The following is a 10,507-nucleotide window of genomic DNA, read 5'->3' as shown; positions in this document are numbered from 1 at the left end:
CTCAGGTTTCTTTCTGTACTTTTGGTGCTGGGGATGGAACCCAGGGCCTCCTGCACGCTTGGCGTCTGCTGCGCCGCCAGGCTAGACGCCCGCTGAGCTTTTCCGTCTTTTGCAGCCTTCTCTCTTGCGGAAGGAGACGACAGATGGTTATTATTTTGTTTTCTGCCGTTCTGCATTTTTAAAAAGTTTTCTCATCTATGTATTTTTTTTTTTTTTTTAAATAAGAAAAGATATTACTAAAACACCCTCACCCTAACTGGCTTTTGTCTTTTTGTCTTTTTGAGACAGGGTCTCGCTGTGCCGTTCAGGCAGGCCTTGAGCTCACTTTGTGGCCCAGGCTGGTCTCGAACTTGCAACGATCCTCCTGCCTCGGCCTCCTGAGTGCTGGGATTACAGGAGTGCGCCACCACGCCCAGCCCTAACTGGCTTTTGTTAAATGAGATCACGACAGCTGGATTTGGTCCAGCAGGGACCAGCTTCGGGATGGGGGAGGACCCTGCAGCCTGTCCACCCTGCTGATGCCAAGACTCGAGCCTGACCACTGGGCTGTGCCAGGCCCTGCAGTGGTGATGACATTGGTAATGGCTTTGGATCCCTGTGCCCCCTCTGCCCTGGGCTATGGTGTCTCTCTCTCTCTCTGTCTCTCTCTCTCTGTCTCTCTCTCTCTGTTTCTCTCTTTATTAGTACTGGGGGTTGAATCCAGGGCATTCCCACTGAGCTACATCCTTAGCCCTTTCATCTTCCTTTGAAACAGGGTCTCATTAAGCTGCCCAGGCTGGCCTTGAACTCTCGAGTGTCCTACTTTAGCCTGTCCAGCAGCTGGTGTGCCAGGTGTGCCCCACAGTGCCCGGAGGGCTGTAATGTTTGAAGAGCTGAATCAGTCAACTTTCTGTTCCCACAGCCTGGCACTGAACCGGTAAGAAATGTGTTTGACAAGCCGGGCGTGGTGGCGCACGCCTGTAATCCCAGCACTCGGGAGGCTGGGGCAGGAGCATGGCAAGTTTGAACCCAGTCTGGACAGCTTAATGACCTGTCTCAAAATTAGTAAGGTTCTCTCTCAGAAGTAAAAATACAAAAAAGATCTTAGGATCTAGCTTCCCAGTACTGGAAAAAAAGTGTTATTTAGGTTTTTTTCGAGACAGGGTTTCCCTATGTAGTCCAAGTTGGACTCAAACTCAACAGGGAGGCCAGGCAGGCCTTGAACTCATGGAGATGCTCCTGCCTCAGCCTCCCCAGTGCTGGGATTACAGGCCTTTACTACCATGCCCAGCTTTCAGTAGGCCCCAGCGGGGAGCCTGCCACCCACAATGCCAATGTCCTCTACACTGTGAGTCCTGATGTTTCTGGCCAGCCTGGGCTACATGGTGAGGCCTTGTCTAAACGGAAAGAAAAGGCAGCTGACCCTGCTCTGTCCCTTGACAGTGTCTCCTATCTGTGCCAGTCCTTCACCCACTTGCGCTGGGCAGGTGGGGCGGGGTGGGGGAGCGGGTGGCACGGGCTTTGTGTGTGTGAATGTGGCCGGGAGGGCCCTATCTGAATGGCCACGCCATGTGGCTGTGTTAGAGCCCCGAGAGCTGGGCCGGCTCCCAGGCGTCCCTCCCTCCCTCCCTGTGCTCGTCCTAGATCGAGACCTAGAGCCCTGCCACTCGGAAAGCCTGGCCCGGGACCAGGGCGGCCGTGACACTGCCAGCCCCCACCCTCCCTCGCCGGGGCTGGGGCCTTGCCTGGGGCCTGGAGGACAGGCAGGAGCCCGGCCAGTGCAGGGAGACGCCAGGGCCGCTGGGGACAGAGCGGGTGGCCTGGGGCAAGGCCGTGCCTGAGCCCAGGGGAGGGAGCCAGGCCCCAGCCAAGGAGCCGGAGAACTCTGTCCGTGCCAGGCGTGTTTCCGGCACTTCTTGACCCGACAGCGCTCTTTCTTGGGCATGTTTTCCTTATCCTTGCTTTTTTTCCTTTTTAAAATTTTATTTCTTTGTTTTTGAGAGAGGCTCGTGCCAGGCATGGTGGTGCACGCCTGTCATCCCAGCACTTGGGAGGCTGAGGCAAGAGTATCGCTGCAAGGTCGAGACCAGCCTGGGCTACAAAGTGAGTTCAAGGCCAGCCTGACTGCATAGCAAGACCCTGTCTCAAAAAGAAAAAAAAAAAAAAAAAGAAAGAAAAAGAAAAAAGAAAGACATGATGATCCTCCTGCCTCAGCCTCCAGAGTGCTGGGATGACAGGCCTCCGCCACCACGCCAGGCTGCCAGGCTTCTTTTTTTCCTTTCCTTCAGTGCTGTGGATTGAACCCTAACCCTTTGCATTGAGCCTCATCCCCAGTCCCCTTTTATTTTCTTATTTTTATTTTGAGACGGGGTCTCCAAGACACCCTTCACAGCCCTCAGTCTTCTCACCTGTAACTGGGCGGTATTTCCCCAAACGGGCTATTGCCAGCGATAGATGGAGTCGCCTGGATCTGGCACTGGAACTGGGACACCACAGGTGCTTAGCAGGCGGTGGGTTCCTCTTCCTGCTCCTCACTCCGGCCGGCACAGTTCCGTGAAGGGTCCCAGGGCCTGTGTGAGGGAGGAGAGGGCAGCAGGGGAAGACACGGGCAGAGCTCAGTCAAAGGGGTGCCCGAGCTGGGCATGGTGGCGCACGCCTGTAGTTAGTCCCAGCACCTAGGAGGCTGAGGCAGGAAGATCACTATGAGTTCCAGGCCTGCCTGGGGTACATACTGAGTTCAAGGGCACCTGAACTGTGTAGGGAGACCCTCTTTCAAAAGACAAAAACAACAAAAAAAATCAAAACCAAAAGGGTGCTGGCGCGCCCTCTGCTGGCCAGTGGTGCTTAGAGTCAAGCCTGAAGGCCGCTGGGCCAGCTGAGACCTGGAACTGAGCCCCCTTGAGCCTCCAGGGCCTGGGTGGCAGCAACCTGCAAGGACCAGGCTTCATTCCTGACAGCTGCTCCCCGGGCTCTGCGTGTCTGCTCCTCCTGAGTCTCTCAGGCATCACGGAGGCTGCTGCTGGAGCTCTGGCGGGCAGCTGTGTGGTGCCCTGGGACACCGGGACCTCACTGTCCCCCAAGCAGCCCGCCGCACGCGGCCGGAGACTGCCTGCTGCAGGTGCCTGACTGCGGTGAGCACCAGGAAGACGCCATGGCCCACAGGTTCTCCCGCTGGGCCACCGAATAAGACTGCAGCTGCCACCTGGAAACCCATGGAGACGGTGCCAGGGTCAGGCCAGCCGCCCTCCTCCTGAGCGCTGTGTAGACCGCTGCCGGGGTCACTGCTGGCGGCCCGGGCTCCGGCCTGAGCCTCCTAGCTGGGTATGTCTTGAGCCCGCCTGTCCCGTCTCCCCTTGTCATCTTCAGGTCCCCCGGGGCCTTTGCACCTCCATAGCTTCCCCTGTCCCTTCCCAACCAGTCCTCTGCTCCATGAGCAAACTGCATTTCCTTTTTTTTTTTTAATTTTTTTTTTTCCTGTACCGGGAATCGAACTCACGACCTCGTGCTTGCCAGGCAGGCGCTGTGCCGCTGAGCTAAATCCCCAGCCCCCAAACTGCATTTCTAGAAGCCTGGCTCCCACTGCTCTCTAAGCCTCTACCCCCACTCCGGCCCTGGAGTTCCTCCCCCTGGTGCCGCCTGCCCGTGGCATTTGCTCCTTTGCCAGGGAGAGGATGGAAGCCCCTTTCAGCAGTGTGGGAGGCCAGGCCCAAGCTCACTACCCCTCCTCCCCGGCGAGGCGAAATCCCTTCCTCCCAGCTCAGGGCTGCAGGTGGTTGGTCCGGACCATGCAGCTGTGGGATTGCCTTTGTCCTGGCCAGAGCGGCTGCACGCAGGGTGTGAGGCCAAAGCCCTTCCCGTGCAGTTTAGGAACTGGGCCCGAGGTGCTGAGGTCGATCCCTTTCTCACTTGGCGAGGAGCGAGGGTTAGAACTCACGTGCTGCGGGAGGCTGCAGGGCAGGACCCCTGGGCCCCGTGGCCCCCTTAGGGCCTGTGGGTGCAGGAGTGACCCCAGCCCATCAGCCGGGGGTCCTCTCCCCGGGCCTGGCGCCTGAGCAGGGTACTCAGAGGGCCAGGGTGCCCGGGGCTCAGCGACCCTGCCGTTTCTCCCGCTGCACAGGTGCAAGAACAAGCAACAAACACGCTCACTCCTTCACATCGTGGCACCGCATTTTGTTATTTTTTTTCTGGTTTATTTTTGAGACAGGGTCTGGACACATAGCCCAGGCTGACCTTGAACTTGTGGCAATCCTCCTGCCTCAGCCTCTGGAGTGCTGGGATTATAGGTGTGCGCCATCATGCCTGGCTAGGTCCACTACATTTTGTGCTGTGTCTGCTTGCGCACGCACACACACACACACACACACACACACACACACATTTTCCCCTGATTTTTTTTTTTTTTTTGAGACAGGATCTTGCTATGTAGCCCAGGCTGGCCTTGAACTCACAGTGATCCTCCTGCTTCAGCCTCCTGAGTGTTGAGATTACAAGTGTGCGTGCGTCATCACGCCAGTTGGAAGTTCCAAGTTTGAACAGCATTTTTCTGGGAGGGCCTGCCTGGCTAGCTCCGCACTGCTCCTCTAGTCCCCAGTGCCGGGGGGAACAGGACTAAGAGTAAAAATGTCCCGTGGGTGATGAGGCATGTTAGTGACACCCTGGTCCTGCAGCGTGGGCTTTGGTTTGCCGGAAAAAGAGGCACTCTCTGAGCTCTGCGAGGACAGGTCGGGCTCAGCACGCCCGGGCTGTACAAGGCCCTTGTCTGCGGCTCCTCCTGCCCCTGCGCACCTTCTGGGGTCCCCCTAACGTTTTACAGGTGCGCGGGCCCCCTCCAGCGCTAGAGCAGGTGAGGGGAGGTGCACCAGTGCGAGGCCGCCGTGTGCAGTGAGCGCGTCTTGACACCAGGTGGCGCTGCCGGTCCGCGATGGGGAGCAGTGGGCTCTTGAGAGGCGGGCGATTTGGGGGGCTTCGTGGATTTGGGGTGCTCCAGGGCCTTCCATCCTGAGGAACCGCGCAGGGCCCTTCAGGCCAGCGCAGGTGCAGGCAGAGAACCGTCCGCCCAATCCCGCCCTGGAGGAGGCAGACTGTCGGTGACGGAAAGCCTGGGATTCCAGACGCCGCGGCTGGGCCAGGAGCTTGCGGAGGGTTTGGGGTGAGGCCAGGGGACTGGGGCAGACAGGAGGACCGACGCCTGGGCCCAACTGGAGGGCAGGGAGCTGGCCAGGATACTGGGACTGGGGGTGCAGGGGGCCAGACATCTGTCACAGTGGGGCCTCCAGGTGAGGGTGCTGCCCTTAGGTCAAGGGAGTTCGGGGCCAGGGCCAGCCCCTGTCCGAGAGCAGCCCCCACAGGTCCGCCTGGCCCGGGCCTGGTGCTGGCTCCCAGGGGCACACAGGCTCTTTGTTTTGAGACAGGATCGTGCTAAGTTGCCCAGGCTGGCCTCGGGCTTGCAATTCTCCTGCCTCAGCCTTCTGAATAGCTAGCAGTACAGGCCTGCACACCCCTGGGCCTGGTACCTCATGGCATCTTTCGTGCTCCTTGGCCTGCACTCTTGGGCCTCCGGTCCCCAGTCCGCTTATCACCCAGCGTTGGGGACAGAGACGGAGCTCTGCTGAGCAGCGCGAGGCTCCCCGGGCGTCGGTTGCTGGTCTGTGGCAGGAGGGGCGGCGCCGTCTCAGCGGCAGGTGCTGAGGGAGGCTCAGGTGTGGGGTGCAGGGACGAGCCGGGCCAGACCTGCGTCCGGCTGCATATGGAGTCTGTCCTCCGCCCGCTGTGCAGCAGGGACGCGCGTCCCGTGCCCAGACTGGGATCGGTGGTGACGCTGGGCCCCGTCCCCGGGCTGTCTGCTCCCGTAGGCACCGAGCGCCCAGCCTGGCCTGCCCCGCCCGCCCCACTCCCTCGTCTGGGGGCCCTGCACCCCACTCCAGCTGGCTGGAAGTCTATTAATATTTCAGTTTGATGAATTAAAGATTCTTTCCTACCCTCCTCCTCCTGACGTCCCAGGAGGGAATTAAAAGCGCATCTGATCCAATCACATGCCATTAGCATGCAGCCCACGAGGGCAGGCGCTGGCGGGTGTGGGCTTTTCTTCCTCAGCGCGCTTTGTCCTCTTTGGGGGGTCTGCGGGGCGGGGCTCGCGGCTGGAGGCGGGGCCAGAGGAGGCGGGGCCAGAGGAGGCGGGGCCAGAGGAGGAGGCGGGGCCAGTGCAGGAGAGGAGGAGGGGGAGGGGATAGGAGGCGGCTCCGCGGCTGTTTTGGACTGGCTGCTACCTGCAGGCAGGGATCTGGGTGGTGCCCAGGACTCAGACCGTACCTGTACCTGCGGGCTGGCCATACCGCTGTGACCCCAGGCCCAGGGTGCACCCAGACCCCTCCCCGCCGTGACTGGACTTTCCTGGGTCAGCGCAGCCTCCCTGGCCCCGCGGGGCGGTGGGGTGGGGAGCTTTGGGTTCAGCCAGAGCCCACAGATGGATGGATGGATGGATGTGAAATCCCTGTCCCTGCCTGTCCCTGCCCTGTCCCCCTGCCTTGCCCAGGTGGGGCCTCGGCTGCCCCTCCTGGAGTCCTCCTGTCCCGGCCAGCCAGGTGGCGCTACCCGTCATCACCTGACCGCTCCTCCTGGCGCCCAGAGCGCTGCCCTTCGCCCAAGGAGCAGGCTGGCCACCTGGCTGAGGCTGAGGGCGGGAGGCCTTTGAAATGTTAATAGTATTTTGACGTCCGGGCTTGTGACATCCACCCTAATGACGCTTGGCTCCGCGCTGACAGCCCCTGGACGTGTGGGGAGAGAGCGAGATGATAAGTCGCTTTAAATTGCAGCGTGGCAAAGTGGCTGGAAAATCCTGTCTTAAGCAAAAGAAAGACAGGGAAGGAGGGGGAGAAAGTGGATATGAAGGAGGAAAAAGAGGAGGCGTTCCCCCTGGGTGGTCACCCTCCGTCTAACAGGCGACCGTTCGGTGAGCACCTACTGCACGCACGCCGCGTGTGTCACCGCCCCGTGGAGGGTCCGGCCGCCCTGGGCAGGGACACAGGGCATGGATGGGAAGGTGCCCTGAGCCCCGGGCAGCCTAGGCCGCTTGGGACGACAGGGCCTCTGGGGCCATCACGTATGTGACAAGTGTGGGGCAGGAGACCCCACCGAACATGCTCACTAGCCACCACCCCTGCGGGACGAGCAGATTGTCGGGGCCCCTGGGGGTCCCTCTTGCAGAGGGGAACACTTTCCAGTCTCCCTGGGGTGAGGCCAGGCAGTGGGGACACCCAGGCGCACCGTGGGAATGGTTGTCCCAGGGTCCCCAGCTGGGGCGCTGAGCCCCTGACTCCAGCCCTGGCACCTCCTCTGGTGTCTGCAGGGTGACTTGTGGCTCCCTGGGGTCTGGGGCCTCTGCGTGCTCTCCCCAAAGCCGGCTCTTCATCCTGGAAATGGCCTGTGGGGACAGTTATGTCCCCCGTCAGATGTTCCCTGCCAGTGGCCTGGCTGAGGGGAATCAAAGTGGAAAACCATCGGGCTGGTGGTCACGGCCGTGGCCGGGGGAGCTCAACTTGGGGACCGTTCATCAGGGCCTCCAGGGCGGCTGGTCTCTCCCAGGGCCCTTGCACTTCGAAGCTCACTTTGATTTATTTCAACAAATCATCAATTCAGGATTCTCAGAGACAAGTGCCCTTTCTGCATTTGGCTTCTTTGAAAATGGAGAAGTGGAAGATGCAGGTTTGTGCGTGTGAACTGCCGCTGCAGCGGGTGAGGCGCTGCAGGCACCTGTGTCCCTCCCTGCAGAGGGGGAATAGGAGCTTTAGGAAGGCACTGGCCATGGAAAGAGGGAGCTGGGTCAGATCTCAGGAAGAACTTCCAGGTCACAGAGGTACAAAACACAATCTGAGGGGCTGGGGATTTAGCTCAGCGGCACAGCACCTGCCTGGCAAGTGCAAGGTCGTGAGTGCGAGTGCCGGTACTGGAAAAAACAAAACAAAACAAAACAAAAAACCCCAAAACAATCTTCCTCTGCCTCTTCTTCAGCCTTTTCTGCTCCAGTTTGGAGACAGTGTCCTTCTTTCCCCGGGGGGAAGCCCATCATGTACCTGGGGGCTAGAACTCCCACCCTGAGCAGAGCTTGGTAGTGCAGGCCTATAACCTCCGCACTCTGGGGGGCTGAAGCAGGAGGATCTTGAGTTTGAGCATGGCCTGGGTAATTTAGTGACTTAGTGAGACCCTGTCTCAAAAGAGAAAACAATAAAAATAAAAAGGGCTGGGGATATAGCTCAATGTGAAAGCCCTGGATTCAATCCCCAGTATAAAAAAAAAAAATTCCCACCCTGTTTACCCCACCGGTACCAGGTCAGCCTCTTGTAAAGGTTTCAGAACGGAATTCCCCTCAAACCCCAAGGTCCTCCAACTTCCGCCTGGCCCTGATCTCACAGATGGGGAGACCAAAGCTCAGAGGGGCAGGGGACCCAGGTCTCCTGGCTCCCAGCCCTGTGCGGGAGAATTGCAGGAGGGATGACAGGCGTCCCAGTGCGGCCCCAGGGAGTGGTCTCAGGTGACCCAGGAGGGTGGCCCAGAGGGGCCAGTCCTCAGGCTGGGGACCCGCACCCTGGCCGAGCCCACAGACGCAGCCATCGGCCAGTTGACAGTATTTTTTTTTTTAAACCTCTGAAAAATACAGCCCACCCAGCCTCGGCACACAGCTGCTGGGGGTGGGGGCAGGAGAATTCCAGCCAGAGCCACAGACCCAGGGCCGGGCCGCACGGTGGGTGGCTGTGTTAGCTTTGCTCTTGGTCAGTCATGGTCTGTTAGCTTTGCTCTTGGTCAGTCATGGTCTGTGTTGCAGCCCTGAATCCGTCCACCCACCCTAGGACGCTAAAGGTTGTGATCTGTGCTCAGAGCCGCCGCGGTCCCCACTCACAGGCACTAACTGGGACTGTGCTGCATATTTTACGTCCTTCTCACGGCCGGCTCACAGGTCGGCCCCGGCACCAGCCTGTGCGGTGCCAGCCTCTGAACGAGCCGGAGCCAGGACCTCCATCTTCTGGCCTGACTCAGTTTCAGGACGGGACGCGTCCCTTGTCCAAGCCGCAGCTGGCTGGCTGTGCGCGCCCTGCGTGGACAGCTCCGCAGACAGGAAGTCGAGGACCTCGGGGACAGGCAACCTAGGCACCCTGGCGCCCCAGGGACGTGGCCTCTCCAAGAACAACGGGAGTCCCCCCAAACCTCAGCACGGCTTTCCCTCCTGTCTCTAGAGAGCTCTTCCTGCAGGGGCCCAAATGGCCAAGGGGTGTGCGCAGCCCTCCGGGGCAGGATCACACTCAGTCTGGTGTCTTTTCCCAGGGCTGTGGTGTGGACGGTCTCAGTTAGGGTTGGTTGTTCACGCAGACACACACAAAGGGCCCCAGTGAATCAATGAACTGATTGGGTAAATGAGACATGTATTCGGGCCATTACATGCGACAGCAAAGAGTACAGGCTTTGCCAACAGTTATTCATTCACCAAACGCTCCTGTAGCTCACTACGGTCCAGGCACGGTGCCAGGCACTGGATGAAAGATGGTGAAGGAGATGTGGCTCTGGCCTGCAGAGTGAGGCCCGCTATTCCCGGCTCCAACAGCCCTCTGCTCTAGGGACCATTCTTTATGGGAATCAGGTTGCCCAGGGAGGAGACAGAGTGGCCCTGGCTTAGCTACAAACATAAGGTGGCACAGGAGGTCCAGGGCCCCCTGGGAGCGAGGCCCGACCAGCCTCTCCTGCTTTGCCGCTGCCACCCTCCTCCCCAGCGCCCTGGCGTTCTGCTGTGCATCCTGCCCGGGACAAGGACAGTCACACGTCAGGGCTCTAATTGAAACCACTTCTGCAGTCTGCGCTGCGATGCTCTTGCCATCCTAACAGGACTGCGTGCCTGCTCCGGGCCTGCTCGCGGTCTCCTCTCACGGGGAGTCTCTGCTGGGATTTTCCCAGGCCCCCTGGAAGGAGCGCTGCCGGGCGCAGCTTCTGGGCCCGGGCTGTCTCCAGGGTCCCTGCGGCGCAGCCAGGCCACCTGTTACACTTTGCAAACCAGTGCTGCAGTCAGCTTGCTGGGGACCCGCCCGCCCGAGGGGGATGGAGCGCGGTGGGGTGCTGTGTGGAACCATCCCTTCCCCCACACGCTAGGAGACCCGCGCAAGTAGAATCACCTCAGCGGCTCTCAGCCCCCCGCTTTTTCATAGGCTTGAGCCAGGAGCAGCGGGGTGCACTCAGGAACACGCCACATGGGGGCACACCCCGCGTGCGCCCAGGTAGAAGTGGCCCTGCGGTGGGGCTCTGGTGTTACCCGGGGTGGGAGCAGCGCGCTCTGTGCGTCCTCGGGCTCTGTTGTACTTTGTGTGTGTGTGTGTGTGTGTGTGTGTGTGTGTGTGTGTGTGTGTCTATGTTCCCTGAACCTCGACCTGGGGGCGTTGAGGAGGGGTCTCCGCCATATCTTCGGGTCGGTGTGCTGGCACGCGCGCGGGGAGCTGGGGGGACAGGGGCTCCCGGGAGAGGGCGACATTGGGGTGCGGCGCGCGGGGGA

The 10,507-nt window shown here is 60.2% G+C and overlaps 1 protein-coding gene and 1 long non-coding RNA gene across 4 annotated transcripts in view; one reads left to right on the top strand and one right to left on the bottom strand.

The window, feature by feature from the left end:
• Positions 1 to 11: 11 nt before the first annotated feature.
• On the bottom strand, positions 12 to 6,076 carry LOC102014393. 2 transcript variants are annotated; one of them, XR_001235000.1, is made up of 3 exons: positions 5,958 to 6,076; positions 2,388 to 2,549; positions 12 to 123 (listed from the first exon to the last, which is right to left on the bottom strand). It is a non-coding gene; the product is annotated as an uncharacterized LOC102014393 (long non-coding RNA). The 2 variants fall into 2 exon arrangements; XR_261834.1 differs by lacking the exon at positions 5,958 to 6,076 and adding an exon at positions 4,428 to 5,478.
• Positions 561 to 10,507, top strand: part of Grm4 (glutamate receptor, metabotropic 4) — a 90,307-nt gene continuing 80,360 nt past the window's right edge. Inside the window, exon 1 of one of the 2 annotated variants that reach the window (XM_013516709.1) lies at positions 561 to 578. The gene's annotated coding sequence lies outside the window, so the exon portion shown is untranslated. Of the gene's footprint in view, positions 579 to 3,212; positions 3,301 to 10,507 lie in introns of those variants that run through there. The other variant, XM_005389511.2, reaches the window with a different exon arrangement.

The sequence above is a fragment of the Chinchilla lanigera genome, unplaced genomic scaffold (genome assembly GCF_000276665.1).
Source record: "Chinchilla lanigera isolate Chin_1 unplaced genomic scaffold, ChiLan1.0 scaffold00036, whole genome shotgun sequence".
In the NCBI taxonomy this organism is placed as follows: domain Eukaryota; kingdom Metazoa; phylum Chordata; class Mammalia; order Rodentia; family Chinchillidae; genus Chinchilla; species Chinchilla lanigera.
Note: the sequence above shows the minus strand (reverse complement) of the source record. Positions and strands in the feature narration are given on the sequence as shown.